This window comes from Centrocercus urophasianus, unplaced genomic scaffold (genome assembly GCF_019232065.1).
Source record: "Centrocercus urophasianus isolate 14NV4802_14NV808 unplaced genomic scaffold, USGS_Curo_1.0 seq_12, whole genome shotgun sequence".
Taxonomy (NCBI): Eukaryota; Metazoa; Chordata; class Aves; order Galliformes; family Phasianidae; genus Centrocercus; species Centrocercus urophasianus.
This window is the reverse complement of record NW_024884364.1, coordinates 49,880,477-49,901,014: the sequence shown is the minus strand read 5'-3', so window position 1 is coordinate 49,901,014 and position 20,538 is coordinate 49,880,477.

Below are 20,538 nucleotides of genomic sequence, written 5' to 3'. Positions count from 1 at the left end.
AAAAAAAAAAAAACAAAAAACTCCAAAGAACAGGGATGCTTTTGGGTTAAAAACAGTCTGTTCTGGAGTAAGGCTGGTAACTTTATGAGGGAGGGAGGAAGAATTACGATGGAAATTTCTGGCTGCAAGGGAACTGTGAGAGGAGGAGGGAGTTAAAGAAGCTGAAGATAGATATTGAAGCTCATCACAGAGCAGTAGTGGAAGACTTTGAGAAGGCAGAAGTTCAACACGTGATATTGAAACCATCTGTGATAATTATAGCCAGTTTTATGAAATTGTAGTTAGCAAAGATCTGGTCAAGACAATGTTTTATACAGAATTATTAAATACTTATTAGAAATGGAAAAAATAAAATGTTTTTTGTTGTCTTTGTTAAAATTTGTCTTTGTTAAAAGACAAGGTGAAAACAGATCCAGAAGAACACTGAATAATGATTGGAATCCTTCCAAGGTGTGCTGAAAAAGTGGAGCAAACATCATATGGGAAGATCATTTCTCAGAGCAGGAAATGTAGAAAACAACTTTGGTTACAATAGTAACTATCACAGCCTAGTGATATTAATTACTGCCTAACTGTTCTTCTGATTGTAAGCTGAGTGTCTCTGAGTTTTAGAAGCCAAGTGTCTCAACAGTATATAAGCAGACAAAAAACATCATTGACAGATGTGCAGACACTGAGTATTAGTTTGTACAAATCCTAGAAAGCTCAAATTTGTCATCTTTTAAATCTAAAGCCTTGACTGGTTAAAAAATCTTTTCCGTAGAAATCTGAGTAAATGGGAGAAAGCCCCTGAGGTGCCTCCTTTCAGATGTTTATAGTCTTTTTTTCTGTGTCATATTCTATTAATATAAGTCTATTTTAAGAAGCTGGAACATTAAATTCCAGGATTCCATTGCATAGGCCAGATTTTTCAAGACATACACTTGTAACTTGCCCCCCGCAGATACAATAGAACAAAAAAAATACATGATGTGAGACAATTGTCCTATTGAGTTGATTTTAGCCAAGAAAATTATTAGATACTGAAGTTGTGGTTTCAGCCTTTCTGAACAAAAAAGTAGTCTGCAATATAGTATGTAGCTAGTATGAAATTGTTAGTTAACTATGCCAAATCTTAGCAGAAGTTCAGTTCAAGCCTGAATGATTTTTATGGAGTTTAGTCACATCCAAAATAGCCTAATAACCTCCTACAATATAGCTTGCACTTTGACCAGCTTATAGTTGATTTGAGTTACAAGTGGTGCTCTGATCAGCATAATTAATTAAACCAAACGTAAATATTGTGAAAAGTAACTGATATTCTATTAAAGCTTCTTAAATAAAATGATAAGATCTCATTTAAAAGGAATACATAACACTAGTTTTTGCATGTTCGTATTTGCTCAAGCTTATTTTTATCTTCATTTCTCTCTGTGCAGAGTTCTGCCTGCAGTTTATCACTTCATTGTCACTTTGATTGACTTCATTGAAGCTAAATAGGCAACGTACACTTCATTTTTATTCTCCTGTCTGTGCTTTATCTGGAAGATTCTTTTAATTAAAACTGAGCAACACCAGCTAGCAGAAAGACTGAGTGTAAGATTTCCCCTGGGTTGATTCATGCTATCTAGTCCAAAGATAACATGTTCAAGTTACTTTTCAGTATCAAAGAGAAGATAGTTCTTCCTCTATTTCCAAACGCCTCATCTGTTTAGATTAACGTTATGTAAATCACGCATTCTTCCTACAAGGTTTACTAGGTCAGCCTTTTAGCAGCTTTGTATCTTCCAACAGTCTCTGAGAGTTTAGTTTTTGTCGTTACATATTTACATTCTTATCTAATTGCAAGATTAAAAAGACATTTTCAGTTATTTGGTTATCATCATGTCACTGATAGAAAAAGTAAGATAACAGTTTGCTTGTCCTTTGTGGTATACAACTGGCCATTTTAGACTAGAAAATTTGTCTTCAGTGGCAGATAGCCTGTAGAACTCATCTTTGATTTCCTTTGTCACACACAGCAGATGTTCCAGAGGAGGCTGTCCAAAAGGATTGATAATGATTTCTGTCTAAGCCGTATTCATTCTGTCCCTCCTCCCTGCCCCCAATTATTCGTTCATGTCTTTAATGCATATATAACATTGATGCTCCTTTACAGTAAACTATATCTGTTCATATCATCTGTTAAGATGAAGCAATCCTCTGAATAGCCTCTTCTTTCAGACATGTAAGCTGCTTGATTTAGAGCACCAACTGTCAGATAGCTTAATCAACTAGTACATATCCTATGCTTAAGGACTTATATATTTCAGGAGTACTTTAATCATTTTACAAGTGATGCAAAGTGTGTAGCACTTACAGCTTCTTAGGATGGTGTCTTCATAAGCTTAATGACTGTTTTATGGTGGCAATCTCAACAGAAATTTTTATAGCAGGCTCATACATACATGTATATCTGTAACATATGAAGGTTAAGAGGAATAAATAAACACACACACAAAGCAAGATCATTGTAGGTTACTAATTGTCTGGACAATCCGAGAGGAAGATGGCTAGATATAAGCTAGAAAATTACTCCTACCCCATCAGCTGTTAAGAATTTCTATTCTTGAAGTCTAAACAGTAGGTGGCACTGCAGTTTGTCTTGTCTTTATAGATAATATTATCAACCTAAATTATATTTACTTTTTCCAGTTCCCATTTTGTTAGTTTCTTTGATCTGATGAAAGAGTTAAGCGGAATTCTGAAATGCAAATATTTTCTAAATAATAAAGAAGATAGATTCAGAAGGATGGAGTACCTCACCTATAAAGAGAGGCTGAAGGAGCTGAGATTATTCAGTCTAGTGAAGAGAAGGCCTTGGGGAGACCTTACAGTGACCTTCTAGTATCTAAACATGGCCTGACTCAGGGAATGTAGTGACAGGACAAGGGATAATAGATTTAAAGTGAAAAAAGAGTAAGTTTAGATTAGATATAAGGAATAAAATATTCACTGAGAGTGGAGGCACAGGAAAAGGTAGCCCAGAGAAGGTGTGGATGCCAAATCTTTGCAAGCATTCAAGGCGAAGTTGGATGAGGCCCTGGGCAACCTGGGCTAGAGTAAAATGTCCTTGCCCATAGCTAGGGATTTGGAACTGGACAATCATTAATTTCCCAACCCAAGGTGTTTAATGATTCTATCATTCCATAACATTGCCAGGTGGTTAATTTAAGAGCACAGATAAAAACAACAAAATCAGCAAGAAATCTTTATCAATCAAATAATGTAAAACAGATCTTTGACATTTGTTTCAAAAAATCCTGTACATCTTATAACAAGTTGAATAAAATATAGCAATATTTCCTGAAACTAGTAGTCAGAACAAAGGTAGTGGGCTTTTTTTTTTTTTTTTTTTCCTTGTTTCCCAATTTTGATTATAACTGAAGCAGAAGACTGGTATAACAATGAAGATTTTTATTCAGTGGTCTAGAATTGTTGTTGGTCTTTGCTCTTCAAGATTTTTTATTTTTAACATAAAAAATATATGTGTTGTTTGATATTGTGTTATAAGTCTGTATATTTCATAGAAGGCCCAGATGGATTTTTTTGTGTTTTCTTATAAGTAGTCATTATTTTGACATCTTGGGTGGGGTTCATCCAGGAAAGTAGGCATAGGCTAAATTCTAGACATGGATATTTGAGCTAGTTATTCTGATCTGCCACACTGTTCAGGAAGCAGAAATATACATTACTGGAAAGGAATTAATTACAACTCACAGTAAATTCATTATAACTCACAGTATAATTTTAAGTTAATTAGAATAATAATTCCCTATAACTGCTTATTTTTTCTATATTGACACTGGGGAAGATCTCAGAAACCATTTCGGAAGTAAATGCCTTTGGTTTGTCAAAATGAACCTCTATCCTCACAACAGTGTACACTCAGGTGCCAAATGCTGTGTCCACCATCATTTGTAATTCTGAGGTGAGATGAATTACTGTCTGGAAACCAGAGAGTAAAATCTGAAGTCATCCATTAAATAGAAAATAGACTCCAAAAAATGGACACCATAGGTGGGAATGGCACATTGTTGTAAAGTCACTTTGTCTGCTTATAATTTGTCTCATTTAACTTCCTTAGACTCTATTTAAAGATGCCTGTGCTTGGCTTCACAGCTGACATGCTCAAGTTTCTCACCACCACTTCCTTTGCAAAACCTTCTGTAAGTATTTTTGTTGTTGTCATTTTCTCTATTAAATATGACTGACTCAGATGCAGTAGAGGATCGTGAGGTTTGTGTACCGACAGCAACATCTCATAAACATTGCTGTTGATGTGTAGCCTTTTGATGTTTCTTTCCAACATCCAATTCAATAACCAACTAGTTAGGTATTTTGCATCTTTCATCTTCTTTAATATTTAAATTATTGAATTTTTACTTTGTTATCTCATTTTTTTCCCAGTTCCGTACCACTCTTGGAAAAAAAAAAAAAAAAAAAAAAAAAAAAAAAAAGTAGATTTTTGTAATTGGAAATGTACTTTTTATGTGTCCCCTCTATTACATAACCTATTGCTTGTACAGTTTTCACATTTTCTTGACATGTGTATCCTTTTTACCCCTTATTTCATCATCCCATTATTTTCTCTCATCTTCTTTTTGTTTCACAAGTTGTATGAATTGAGGGCATGCAAAGCAAGTAAGTTACATTATATTTCTTTATAAAGCTTTCACATAAATCCACATCATCCTGTATACAACATTTCTAGAAATAGAGTTGTTTCTGACAGCATTTTTTTCTTTCTGAGACTGATTAAGCTAATTGGTAAACCATTTTTTTGTAATATGCTTTGTATCTGTTTATTAGTCTTTATTACGCTTACTTCCATGCAGGAAAGGCAAAGAAATTTTATCTAAATAAGCTAATGGTGTGAATATGATGTGGATTAGTTATACATCGTTAATTCTTTGTAGCTAGTGATTCAGAATTAAAATGGTCATAGTGAAGCTTATAGGCATAAACAGTGTTTGGATCTTAAAATGCAGGTCTTAAAACCTATTAAAGTACTCTCATCTTTGTTTTCAGGTACTGTTAATAAAAAGGTAGAAAGAACAGATAATATTTTGTTTTCTACACTTTGGCAGGAATTTCATCCTTGTAAAAATCTAAAAAGGATTTGAAGGTAGTAAGGATGTAAGTGACCGTTTAAGCTTGTTTGGGGCCATGTTTGATCTCTGTACTGTCCATTGTCTTCTGTCTTCCTACTCTGTGAAAACACAGCATCGTCTTTCCATGCACACAGTATATGTTGGGTAAGCACAGCCCTAAACTGCTCACAAATGGCATTTAGCAGCTGAAGCGTTTTGTTCTCTATTTAATTAGGCATTCTTGGAAAGCGCATGATCTAAAGATACTATATAACTGTACCAACACTAACATGTAACTTAGATGCCTCCTTTTCTGCCTGAGATAGTACTAGACTGCAAGGAGAAAGTTATTTGTTGATGTACTTTGAGAAAGACATTCTTTTCTATAAGTAACCTCTTCTGGCAGATCTGCTGAATCTTTCTTGAGAGGTAAATGTGAAAATATTGAGGTTGTTCTGATAACATCATCTACAAGGATGCCCTGACAAAGCAGAGATTTTGATTAAATGTTATTTAATGTTGCTTTTTTTTTTAACCTAAAGATATCCTGAAACAAGGGGAAACTTACAACTGTAGCATGTAGTGAAGGTAAAGCCTTAAATGAGGCCTGTGTGAAAAATGTGAAAGAGCTCTTTGCTTACATCAATTAACCTGTTTTTAGTGCTAATGCTTTTAAGATGAGAATTCTAGACATAAAGATTCCCATCTTGTTTCCCACATCCAGTAATTTATTTTTTTTTTATACATGAATCACATTCTGTAGGCATTTAAATAGCTTAGCTCCAACAGAAGCTGTAGAAATACACCTATTGTGAACTATCTAACTCATGAAAAGCTCATCTGAGGTAAAATCTGTTCCACATGGTGCATAACTGGCCTTAGAAGGAAAATTATTGTCTAAGCACTCTGGAGGAAGGCCTTTCTCTTATTGTAGAAAAGCCATCCCAGAAGTAAGAATTTTTAAAGAGTTTTTCATCTGAATGACTTCTGCTGCCAGATTATATGTGGCAGCAAACAGCAAAGCAGCCATCAAATGGTGATTTCCTAACTTTCTTTCCTGGGAATCCAAAACCTGTGCAAGAAGTTCTGCTCAAGAGCAAGGAGTCTGTCTACCTGTCTCATTCTCAACTGGCAGTGCTTATCAGTACTGGGAAGTCTGTGGAAGATCAGAACCCTTTTGGAACAACAAAAATGACTTGTATTCATTCTTACAGCCTTACAGGTGAAATTTGAACATTTGAACCAAAAAAAAAATAAAAAAAAAAAAAAAGCTTTTTGAATATATCACAATTCTTCCAATATACTTTGCTATTTTATGACCAGACTTAAATGCTGTAATCGGTCCATGCTGACCTTTGGCATCAATGCGTAGCGCATTGGTGTTGACAGTGCATGGTATCTGAATGTATCTCAATACTGCTATATTTTGCTCTGAGTTTGTGACACTCACTCATTGCTTATATGTTTTCATATTTCATAGTAGTGTGTTTTCCAACCAATTACTTTTATCAAGTTTCTGTTTGAAAATATTACGTCTTTGGGAACAAAAAGTCAAACTGGTTTAGTAATAACCTTCCAGAACAGAATATAATTTCAAAAACAGTATTTTATGCTATTTCTTATCATCTTTTAATGACAAAAATAATCCTTAAATGTTCAGTTAATTCATTAATTTGTTAAAATTGAATTTTAAATTCATTATTTTGTAATTAGTGAAGCTTTGAATAGATATCTCTGAACACTTGTTGAACTGGAACAATAATACTAAATTGAATGTATAAAAGTTCCAGCAGAAATATTTAACTTTGAGCTTTTTCTTTGTCCCTACTGGACAGCATTTCTTTTGGCTGGAAGTTTTTGTGGTGAAACAAATAAAGTCTCCTTTGTCTCAAGTACAAGTCCTCTTAGTTTTAAAATACTTGAAAATCTCTGTGATCCTGATCCTTGTGAGAAATACAAATTGTAGACAAAAATGATTACTGGAAGATAAACGACAACTCAATGTTAGAGACCCTGGTGAACATCTTAAATATGGAGTCTAGAGAATGTGATAAAAGAATGATTTTTTGCTTATTTTTAAAAGAGACTTCAGCTTACACGCTTTTGTAGTGTAGCCCTGGCTGGTAGCTAAGTAACATGCAGCTACTTGCTCACTCTCCCCCAGTAAGATAGAGAGAACTGGAAAGGTAAAAGTTTGAGAACTTGTGGGCTGAAATAAAAACAGCTTACCAGTTTACCAGTAAAGCAGAAGTTCTGTGCACAAGCAAAACAAAATAAGGAATTTGTTCAGTACTTCCCATTAGCAGGCAGGTGTTCAGCTATTTCCAGGGCAGAATCTCATCATGCATAATGGTTTATTGGGAAATTTTGAATGCCCTCTCCTTCCCCCTTCTTTACCCCAGCTTTTATTGCTGAGCATAATGCCGTGTGGTACAGCATAGCCCTTTGGTCAGTCTGGGTCAACTACCCTGGCTTGATCCTATCTGCTTGTGCACCCCCAGTCTGCTCACAGGCAGGGCAGAATGAGCAGAAAAGTCTTTGCCTTTGTGAAAGCACTTTTCTTCAACAACTAAAACCATTAGTGTGCTATCACAGCTATTTTCATCAAAAATCCAAAACACAACATCATAAAAGCCTCTAAAAATAAAATTAATTCTACCCCGGAGAAAATCTTGATATATGCTTATTTTATGAGGACAATAAGTGAATGCACTTTTCCTGAATTTGGAAGATGGGCTTCCTGTGCTTCCCTCCGACAACATGGAATTCATAAAACCTAAAGAAGGGGGTTGCATTTTTATTTTCTCTTGATTAGTCAGCATGGATAGCAGAGAAAAAGTACAAATTGTGATATTTTAATGGATATGCAACCTTCAAATTCATGTTAAAGTCTTTTTGAAGCATTCTGTTTCTTTGAGCAATATAGGGTTTAGTTTATTTGATAAATAATAGAACTATAACTTTGAAATTATACACTGGTCAGTCTTTGCACTTTTGCAGTGGGTAGGCTGCAAAAAAAAAAAAAACCTTGGTTACATTTAATTGAGTTCAGTGCTTTCAGGAGTGGTAACTGACCTTAAAGAATCTGAGAAGAAAAATAGTTTATTATCCTTGCAGTCTCTCTGAAGCATGAGGTTAGAATCATAGACTCATAGAATATACCAAGTTGGAAGGGATCCACAAAGATCACTGTGTCCAAATCCTAGCTCTTCAGGACTGCCTAAGTATTAAACCTTATTTCGAGTGCATTGCCCAAACATTCCTTGAACTCCAGCTTCCCTCACAAGAAGCTGTAGACCACCATGAGACCTCCCCTGAGTCTCCTCTGTGCTGAATGAACCAAGGAACCTCAGCCACTCATGATATGTCATGCCCTTTAGACCCTTCACCATCTTTGTAGCCCTACTTTGGACACTCTCTAATAGCTTTATGTTCCTATATTATGGTGCCCAAACTTGCACATAGTACTCAAGGAGAGGCTGCACAGCTCAAAGTAGAGTGAGACAATCCCTCCCCTCTCCCTCTGGAAGCGCTGGGCTCCATGCACGCCAGGGCACAGTTGGCCTTTTGACTGCCAGGGCATACTGCTGGCTGTTCAACTTGCCGTCATCCAAAATCCCCAGATCCCCTTCCACAGGGCTGCTCTCCAATCTCTCAGAAATGAAAGACAGCACTTGCACTGGGTGGGATGTTCACAGAAAAAGGCATAACATGGCATCCTTTATAAAACAACAAATATAATATATTGATAGAAATCAGATGAATCTTTAAAAATAATTAACTTTTTCAGATGCTGTTTGTTTACACACCCATACTTGTCTTGACTCATATTTTCGTTTGAACTAACTTTTTAAACGAGAGAATCTTTAGTTATGACAATCCATCTTAAGGCATGACTAGGAGTTTTTGAAGGGCAAAGGGTCAGACCAAAAAGTGTCATCAATCCACCATGCGACCACATAGGCCCTGGGCTACACAGCTTACAAGTTCATATATTCTTCTTCTTGTATATTACTTTTTTACTAAAAGCAATTTTAGTACTTTTTGCTTCAGGCATTTACTACAAAAGCATTTAATCATCCTTTAAAGTCTGATTTGTTGAATTTTAAATTAAGATTGACAGATTATGTTTTGACAGGTTCTGGGTATTTATGCTCTCAAATAAGGTGAATCCAGGAGGAAATAATTCTTATCTTGTAATTATGAGTTATACAAGATGAAAAAATTTGCATATGGTTGGCTCAAACTGTGAAGTGCAAATATCTTCAAATCTTTCTACAGTTTTAGCCTATTATATTTCCCTTTTCTGTACAACTGATCTCTGCCTGCCTAATTTCTGTGATTTAGAATTGAAGAACTTTGATGACTCTGTAACAGTATCAGACAAAAACAAAAACTTAAATTTGAAGCAGAACAGAATTTTGATTTACTTCTTAACATTTAATATATATGTACACAAAAAAGCCCCTCTTACAAAGAACACCAACCAAGAGCAAAAATTATATCAGTTATTTCAGTTTTTTATGTCAGTGAATGGCTTGATTACATAACAATTCTAAGACTGAGGTAGCTTGGATCTTATACTGTAGTATAAGTATAATATGATTTAATTTAAAAAATGCAACCCAAAAGATATCTCAACAGGTCCTCTTAAAGTCTCTGTGTAACCTTTGTTGAAGTTCCAGTTTCCTCTTCCTAAGCATTTTGATTAAAAATAGATTAAACTTCAAGTTAAACCAAGCAAATGACAATATGGAAACGAGATTTCTAACTTTCAAGAAAGTGATACAGTCTACTTCATTGTTCTGGACCAAGAGTCCTACTTGCTCTAGTTATTATCTTTGAGCTGACAAATCTCAGTGTTCAATATTTGTAAAGCTAGAATGAAATATCTTTTTGAATGCTTGGTTAAATTTCAGCACTATCAGTCAGAAAAGACAAATAGGTGCCTTCAGGCTGAATTCATCCAAATATTGTTGTTTTCTCCAGGGAGACATGTGAGAAAGTAGAACAACTTGCTATGCTACATTTTTTTCTGAGGTTTATCATGAATGTAGAAATGCACGTGAGCATATTTCTTCTAGTGAAACAACACAGCCTTTGAGCTGTTTTTATGCAAGAAAACAGCACATATAGAATCATAGAATGACTTGGGTTGGAAAGGACCCAAAGGATCAAGTTCCAACCTCCCTGCTACAGGAAGGGCCACCAACCTCCAGATCTGGCCCAAGCTGCCCAGGGCCCCATCCACCCTGGTTTTGAACACCTCAGGGATGGAGCATCTGTAACCTGTCAGGGCAGCCTGTTCGAGCACTCACCACTCTGTCTATGAAGAGCTTCCCCCTGACAACTAACCTAAACCTTCCCTCCTTGAGATTAAAACCATTCCTCTTGTCCTGTTACTATCTTCCTGAGTAAAGAGTTTGTTTTGTAATCCCCTTTTAAATGCTGGAAGGCTGCAATGAGATCTCCTTGCAGTCTTCTCTTCTACAGACTGAACAAGCCCAGCTACCTCAGCCTGTCTTTGTAAGGAAGGTGCTCCATACCTCTGATCTTCTTCATACACCTCATTTAAATGAAACATTTTCTAGTCATTTTCACAAAACGCATTAGAAATTAACAGAACTTGGCATTGATGGCACATTAGAATCCTTTGCTGTTGCATATCACAATATTGTCCTCCCATCTCTGAACATCAAATGTGATTGCTGATGTCATAGAATCATAGAATCATAGAATGGCCTGGGTTGGAAATGTTTCAACCCCCTTGCGATTCCCAGGGCTGCCAACCACTAGACCACGCTACCCAGAGCCACGTCCAGCCTGGCCTTGAATGCTTCCAGGGATGGGGTATCCACAACCTCTTTTGGCAACCTGTTCCAGTGCGTCACCACCCTCTGAATGAAAAACTTCCTCCTAATATCTAACCCTTGTCTCAGTTTAAAACCATTCCCCCTTGTCCTATCAAAATCCACCCTTGTAAACAGCTGCTTGTAAACAGTTTTGGAAGGCCACAAAGAGGTCTTTTCCAAGCTAAAAAAGCCTCAGTTTCCTCAACCTTCCTTCATAGGGGAGGTGCTCCAACCTTCTGAAAATCTTAGTGCCCCTCCTCTGGACCTCTTCCAAGAGCTCCACGTCCTTCTTGTGCTGGAGGCCTCAAGCCTAGATGGGGCTTAACAAGACTTAAAAATCCAGATGGGGCTTCACAAGAGCCAAAAGGGACAATCACATCCCTCTCCCTGCTGTCCACTCCTCTTTTAATGAAGCCTTTCTTTGATCTCTAAAGCTGAATGCATGCTACAAATCATTATTATTGTTTGTAATTTAATCCCATAACAACAAAACTTTGTGTCCTGAGTATGTATAGGAAATGACCAGTTGAGAGAGCCTAAAGAATGATTATTGAATCGTAGAACAACTTGGATTAGAAGCATCATCTATTTCCAGCTCCCCTACTATGATCAGCATCACCACCCACTAAGTCAGGCTGCCCAGGACTTCATCTAACTGGGACATAAGTACTTCCAGGGATGAAGCATCCACAACTCTGAGCATCCTAATCCAGTGCCTCACTATTGTCTGAGTAAAGATTTTCCTCCTAACATTTAATCTAAATCTCACCTTGTTTAGTTTAAAACCATTTCTCCTTGTTCTGTTGCTATCAGACTGTGTAAAAAGTTGTTTTCCCTCCCTCCTTCTAAGTGCTGGAAGGCCACAATGAGGTCCCCCCAGAGCTTTCTCCTCTCGAGGCTGAACAAACTCAACTCCTTCAAACTTTCTTCATAAGAGAGATGTGCCAGCCCTCTGATCTTCTTCATGGCCCTCCTTTGGGCCCACTTCAGCAGCTCCATATCTTGTACCCGTGCCCCAGACCTGGATACTGTACTCCACATGGATACAGGTAGAGGTGGAGGAGAATTATCACCTTTCTGACCTTACTGGCTATTCCTCTCTTAATGTTGGATACAGTTGGCCTTTTAGGCTGTAAGTGCACACTGGTGGCTAATGTCCAACTTTTTGTCCACCAGGACTCCCAAGTCTTTTTCTAAAGGACTGCTCTCAATGTATTTTTCTTCCAGTCTGTACATATACCTGGAATTGCTATGACACATGTGCAACACTGTACTTGGTCTTGAGCCTCATTATGTTTCAGTGGGCTCACTTTTCAAACTTGTCCAGTTCCTTTTGGATGGCAATGACTTCCTTCTACTGCATCAACTGTACCACTCAGCTTAATGTCACCAGCAAATTTGTGAGGGTGCACTTGATCCTGCAATCTGTGTCGTAGGTACACCATCACTGGTGTACTGATGGACAGTCAGCTGAATATGAGCCAGCAGTGTGCCCAGGTGGCCAAGAAGGCCAATGGCATCCTGGCTTGTATCAGGAATGATGTGGTGAGCAGGACTAGGGAAGTAAACCAGCCCCTGTACTTGGCACTGATGAAGCATTGGTGAGGTATTGATGAGGCCTCAGCTTGACTACTGTGCTCAGTTTTGGGTACCTCAGTGCAGAAAGGACACTGAGGTGCTGGAGCAGATCCAAAGAAGGGTAACAAGGCTTGTGAAAGGCTTGGAGAATATGCCCTATGAGGAGAGACTGAAGGAAATGGAGCTGTTTAGTCTGGGGAAAAGGAGGCTGAGGGGAGACTTTATTGCTCTTCAGAAAGGTGCTTACAGCAAGAGTGGGGTTGGTCTCTTCTGACTGGTGACAAGTGGCAAGACAAGAAGAAATGGCCTGAAGTTATGCCAGGCTAAGTTTAGGTTGGATATCAGGAAACATTTCTTTACAGAAAGGGTTGTTAAACACTGGAATAGGCTCCCCAGGGAGGTGGTTGAATCACCATCCCTGGATGTGTTTAAAAACTGTTTGGATGTGGTGCTCAGGGACATGATTCAGTGGAGGGCTGTTAGGGTTAGGGTAGTATGGTTAGGACTCGATGATCTTTAAGATCTTTTCCAACCTGAGTGATTCTATGATTCTGTGATTCTGTGATTCTGTGATAAAGATGTTGAAGAGCTCTGGTCCCAAGACAAACCCCTGGGGAACACCACTCCTCACTGGTCCACCTGAGTATAGAGCTGTTGGACACTGAAAATATATTGATCTACTGTTATTCCCATCTGTATTCTTAAGTTAAGACCTAGCTTCTTTCAGTTTTAATAGACACTTGTCCATTAATGACAAGAAGAAATATTGTTTGAGGTAGTAATCAGCAAGATAACTGGCATAAAAGGTTGGTAGAAATAGGAAAAATAGGAAAGAAGATAAAGCAGGTGACTTTGGATCAAGGCATAAGTTAAGGAAAGTACTTACATATGACAATTGCCTTGCCTTTCCTAAAGCTTATACTATTCTATTTCTGCAGCATACATCCTGAGAGAATCTGACATTGTCAGAAGGGTTAAGGAAAATCAAACTCCACATGAAAGTTTTAATTTTTGAGATGGAGCTAAAACCTAGTGTAGTTATCAGATGGTTCAAAAATGAAGGACATGGCCAGATATATATGAGTGTATGTGTATTTATTTGTGTATTTCTGTCTCTCTTTATATATATGTGTATATGTATAGCCACCATTGCTGCACTATAACCCGTCATTTCATAAATTGACATCTCTAAATCTGAAGTTGAGCTACAAAGACATTTTCTTAATGAAATTTTTGTGGCCTAATTTTATGAATGTACTTTAATTTCAGTAACAAAACCTGAAATATATCAACTGTGCAAAAAAGTAGCATTTGGCCAACTTATCAGTCACTACTAATTAACCAATTACAACAGCTATCATAGAAGTTCTTAATCAAAGCTCTAGAACTAGAATTCCCTCTTTAGCTCTTCCAAAATGATATTGCAATGCCACTGAAGATGAGGTCAATTTAAAATTAGCAGAGAATGCTTGTATAGAAGTATTTCGGAATGTTGCTTATTTATTTTTGTAATCTATAATGAATATATAAGTTTAGTTGCAGCAGAATTTCTCCTAATTAAGTTTAGTCACTATTTACATAGAAAAATCTTTGAGCAGATGCAGTCAACAGCAGAAAGTCATTAATTTAATAGATTTAACCATCGTATTTCAAACTAGCGGATGAAAGGTGAGCAAAAGACCATGCCTACAGTCTGAGATGGAAGCATCTTATATGCCTGTGTTGAGACAGTGAATGTTCTACAGAAATGGAGAAAACACTCTATCCACTCTTTCCTGCCTGAGCTAATCCTGCCGTGATTATGCTGTAGTTATTTTGTGGAGTTTCAGCTTAGCACTCTCCTAGAGTTTAACAAATTAGGAAACTAAAAAACGTTACCTACCAACAATCATGAAATCTCCTTTCTTTGTCTCTTTTCAATATGCTTAATGAAGCTACTAGGCTGTGAAAAATTTCCAAAAATCCCTCTGTTTATTATGCAATTAGGATAGGCTAATAATCACTTTCATCATGCCAGCACAACTTATGTTGAGTGACATCAAGACCCCATCTAGGTTTCAGAAGTCTACATCTTTTCCTCAGTCTTTTTAATTGTCTGCTCTGTAGCTTGTTATCTCAATCCTACCAAAAATGAATGATCATAGATATATTGTCAAAATATGCATTGAAATGCAGTAACATGAAGTCAGCCATCTAATTCCATGCTTAACATACATTGGTGTTGTATAAATTATGTGTAACACACATTATCCTGAGGCAATTCGTTTATCTTTTTCTCTTCTAGTTATACAAGAAAAAATAATAGCAACGTAGAGATAATTTAACACTGAGGCCAGTAGTGTTTTGATTTAAATTGCATTAGAGAACCATTATATTCCTCGCCAGATTAAAACTCTTGAGACATAAAGAGTAAAAGTCAGGACATAAGTTTTCACTAGCCTCTGTGAGGTGTTACTTTGTTGTTGTTTTTCTGTTTTTTTATTTTTCTTCTTCCTGTGTCTTATGACTATCACCTTCTCCACATAAAATACAGCAGAGATAAATTTTGTTTTTCCATATTTCCATTTTCTAGTTTTTGTTTTTTTGTTTTTGTTTTTGTTTTTGTTTTTTTAATATGTTTGGTCTGTTCTTCAAACTGTTTTAGAATTAGCAGAGTTTTTTGAAGTCTTGCTCTGTGCATGATGAAACGCTCCTCTCCAAGAACTAAAAAAAATGCTATGGTGGAACAGAGGCTGCTTTCTACCTGCTGGGGGCACTGCAATACAAAGAAAAGGAGCAGTGAATGCTGGTGAGATTGTTTTCGGCCAGTTTGCCCGACTACATTTTATGACATAATGACATTTGACTGTAAAGTTTGAACTTTTTTCCTCGAAGTAATTTTTTTTCCTAATGTATTTATTTTGAATAACATTAATGATTCTTTTTTTTTCTCTAGAAGGCACGTTGAAAGATTTTAATTGTGTTCTGAAGGACATTCTTCAGTATTCTCACACATACTCATACTGATGAGGAGGACTGAGATAATAACGTTTAAATGAGAATTAAAATATAAATGATAATTTCTGTAGTATAGAAAAAGAATTTTTTAATTATCTCCTATCAGCATTTCAAGCATCTTTAACTTGGTAATTCTAATTAGTCTAAGACAGAATCTCTATAATTGTATAGGTATTATTACATTTGTATTATTTTCTAGAGAGCAAGAAAAAATCAGAAGACTGACCAATCATTTCAATATAAAATGTAAAGTGTTATGCACATCTCTGACAGTGCTGTTGAATAAGTTGTCACTCGATATAATTCATTAAATTATATTAATTTAATTTAAAATAGTCTGTAAGATTTTGCAAATATGAGTGCAGATCAATTGTTGTAACTTCTTTTTCACAGATAAAATATGGACTTTCCGTAGGAAAAAAAAATCAGTAGCTGTAGAAGTGAGCTCATAAAAAACCAAAAATATGTACGTATGATTAGGCATACAAACAAAATATGATGATTAAATGACCTTTTAGAAATTTTATTTACTCATCAACAATGTCTCAACCATTCTCTTTGCTTGTCATTTATAGAAGATCTTTCACCTTAGAAGCTGACAAAAAAACCTGCAACTTTCAGCAAAAATAAGATAAGATTATCAGAATTGAGAGCTGTCACTGAGAGGAAAAAGATGATTAAATGGATTCACTAACCACTCAAAAGGAAAAGGCTATCCAGGTTCCACAAGTATAGTAGTATAGCTATAGTGCTATCTGCATGATTGGCAGTAGTTCCATGCAATTGCATGTTATTTTACTTCCTTTTACTCCTAAAAATACATTCTCTGTACTTTTCTCCCATTAGTAGTCAAATTATAATGACTTATAAAGTCTAGTTGTGGTGTGATTTCTGATAACAGGGTGTTATTCTTGCAAAATGGATTCAGTCTTCTTTGCTAATTTGTTTGCATCCAGTTATGCCATTTGGAAAATGGAAGACTTACTTTGATAGTACAATAATCACAGATTAGAGGCTTGGCTGAAGAGATGTCATTGTATTTCCAGGATTTATCAGTAAACTGCTTATAAGTGCTATTGGTTTGCTGACTGCTTCTTTGCAGTCTTAAAGCAAGGATTTGACATCACGCTCCTGATATTCTGTGCTTTATGATAAATTCTTTGCATTGCAATAACCATTTTGTACTCGCATCAGGTACCTATCTCTAGTTTTTTTAAAAGTGTATGACATGCCATTAGAATTTACTAACTATATTTTTCCTGCATTAGTGTTTCAATACCACTTTCTTTGCATTGTGGAGAAAAAACAAGATCTGTTTTTACTATTTTCAACAATAGTTTGACAACAACAATAAAATAATATTGGCACTATATTGCTTTTAGAAATGGCATAATACTCTCTGGTTTCATAATATCCCTACAACAAGGAAAATAGATTATCCACACTAATATATGGACATTATCTTTTTTAGATTTGCACTTATTTAAACAAATTTCATAATTCTCTTAAGTTCCCAATTTTTAACTCATTTGTGGAGTTTTCTTACAGAGGTTGTACATACATGTGTTAAGTACATCTTCACTTAGTCATTCATATTCTGGTAATAGCCATTTAGTTTGAAAGCAGAATTATCTTTTAATGCTTAACAGAGCAACTGGTATGTTTCATATTTGTAAAAGCTACAATGATCAAAGTAGTACTCTTTCTGAAGTACTATTTCCAAAATGTGAAAACTGAGGAAGGATAAGATCTTGATAGCATTCACGAAATGAAAGGTAACCAAACAGAGAACGGTATGAAACAACTTAATTCTTAATTAGTTAAAGATTTGCTTACTTCATCTGGACATCACTTCTCATTGTTGTAATAATGCTTATGCTTAGAAGGACACAGATACTGCTGAGTTTCTAAGATGACAGAGAGAAGAGTCATCACCTCTTGACACATATTTGTTATATTTTCTCTTTCAGACTAGGAGGTGTTAAAGGTCAGGGCTTTGGCATTCAGGCTGAATCTCAAGAATTTGTATTTTAAGTCTTGGCTTAAAATACATTTTCCACATTTACCACAATTTGAAGCTATTTATGAGTTTTACAGTTTTACAATCATTTCTTTGTTCACGGAGAGGTTACAAGATAATATAGAATTTTGTGGACAATGGGATGGAACAGAAGATTAAAAATAATAGTAAAATAATATTTTCATTAAGTATTTCCATTTTTATCCTTTTTAAGGCCTCCAGCTCACCTCTTCCCCTTCTGTAACAAAAAGCTGACAAAAGCACACTAAAGAACAGTGCAGTGAAATGAAGATAGAAAATACGAATTGTATTAATAACAGCTTTTGCTTATAATTGTAGTCACTTAATATATTTCTGAAACTACTGCACAATGACATTTCTTTAAAAGATATACAGATCAGAAAAAATTACTGGATGAACCAGTTAGAGAGTAATTCCTTTATTACTTAATGTAAGAGGAATCTGAAAGCTCACATTAGAAAATCATATTGTAATGACAGGGTCAGCTACAGAATGTCTATTATCTTGATGTAGAGCTAAATATGTGCATTTCTTGCCCTCATCTTAGAAGTTCAAATATAGTTATGAATGTAATTTTCCAGTACAAAGTACATTATTATCTCTAGATGTTAATCTGTCATGATCTGTACCTAGAACAGTGATTTCAGAAGACAAAACTCAGTTCAGTTTTTAAACCTTATGTTTACTAGTCAGCTATAAAAAAAATCCTTAATACTGCCATGCTTTCAGATCAGTGTATTCAGTCCCATCCCACAGAAAGACCTTATGCTTTAGAAAAAAACAACACCTTTTCTCAGTTAAACTCGAGTTGTGGATTTCACTGTTGTTATTTCAAACATACTATTTTGTAATTTCTTACTATATCAATTTCTATGGAACCCAACATTAGAACAGCAGAACACTGATTTTCTGTAGCGTTTGTTATATGGCACTTAAAGTAACTACTGTACCTTGACACTAGTCCCACAACCTATTTAGATCCTTAGATCTGCCATTCTTCTACATGCAGCCTTCATTCCTGAGGTGGGGATTTAATAACTCCTATTTCTTTGCTTCATTTTTTTTTCTGAGAATTCAAAGCAGACAAAGTTGGCAAAGGGACTCTGTTTGCCTTCAACAAATCAAAATACTGAGTCCCTTGTTACACTGGACTGCATGAAGTGATGGCACAAGCCAAACTACACCGCTCTGTCTCCATTTCATATTACAAAACTGTCTAGCAACTTGGCTGGAAGGAAAGAACATTTTTTATAAAGAACATTTAAAATATACAGAACATTTTAACCAAAAATCTTGATGTTACTTTTGTAAGCTGACAACAGAAGAGGTTTTCAGTATGTAATAAAACTTGGAGGATCAAAGAATCACAGAATCACAGAACATAGGAGGGAGTTAAAGAAACCTCTGGGGATCATCTGGTCCCACCCTCTGGTAAAGCAGGTTCCCTACAGCAGGTTGCACAGGAAAGCATTGATGTGGGTTTTGAATATGTCCAGAAAAAGAGACCTGGGCAGTCATTTTCTGTGATCTGTCACCCTCAAAATAAAGAAATTCCTTCTCATATTTGTATGGAACTTCCTGTATTCCAGTTTTTTCTCACTGCACATTATCCTGTTGCTTCCCACCACTGAAAAGAGCCTGGGCCCATCCATTTGACTCCCATACTTCAGGTATTTATAAACAGTGATGAGATCCCCATTCAGTTTTCTCTTCTCCAGGCTGATCAGTCCCAGATCTCTCAACCTTTTCTCACACAGGAGATGCTCCATGCCCCAGGATCACACATGCTCTTGACAAAAATGGAAATTCCTTCTTCCTAGTCAGGAAGTAGATAATATAAGGAACTCTCTGGTACATAACTTAGGTACATAACTCTGGTATCTTAGAGAAAGATGCTATTTTATACTTAAGTCCCGATGAGAGAAGGAATTATAGATATTCATGTCAAGCCAACCCCTGAGATGTGGTCCAAGAACCACAACAGAGGGTAACTCCAGATTTCAGGGTAGCAGTGATTTCTTTATTCAGCCTCATGCACAACAAACGAAAAATTACCTTGTAAAGTTAACGTGTATATTGCAAAAGAATTTCGTACTTTGATATGACATGTAGTCCTTCCTCTTTAAAGCATTTCTAACTACCTCATAGGAAAAAAATGACATTTCTCTCTTTCCTTGTATATATGATCCTTTCTTGGCCTTAAGGGCCTACTTTAGGAGCAAAACTAAACTATGATCACGTTCCAAAACTCTTTCTTAAAACTTACTAAACTGCAAAAAAAATTACAATATTTTTCTTGTAAGCAAGGATTTGTTATACTATCAATTTGTGACAGTTTTCACAAGGTAAGAGCTGGCTTATGACAGGCCAATTGTGTGTTTGTATGTCTATGATTTGATGTTATATATTAAACTGCAGTTATTTCCTCAGACAGTGAGGGACAGCCATAGAAGAACGTGGTTAGTTTGTGGTTATGGTTTAGGCATAGGATATTCAAAAAACAGGATGTACAACAGTCGCATTGCATGAATGGTGTCATGTTTCAAATATAATTTTCTGCAAGGCTTTCTCTTCAGGGAGGAGTTAAAGCTTAGTGATGACTAGATGCAGACGTTTTGGCAGTCCTAACTCATAGACAACATTTGTTGGGTCTAAAAATATGAAAATAAGAAAAATAGTTGTATTTGTCATGCTTGAGTTTGAAATGAATCCTTATTTTTGAATCTTACAGTTATCTAGCTTGTGAACATATTTCAGACAAGGAATGAATTTGCAAGAGTGTTTTAATTTTCATTTTATTCATTTTCAACTTCCTAACATATTTCTCAGAAGAGTGAATTAATCGATAATCTTAGTGTCAAAAACACATCATGCATATATGAGAGCAGAGAATTCAACTTCTAGCTAAGTTAATGGTCAATATTAACTTTAGAAGATATATGAATTATAAGATTTTTTT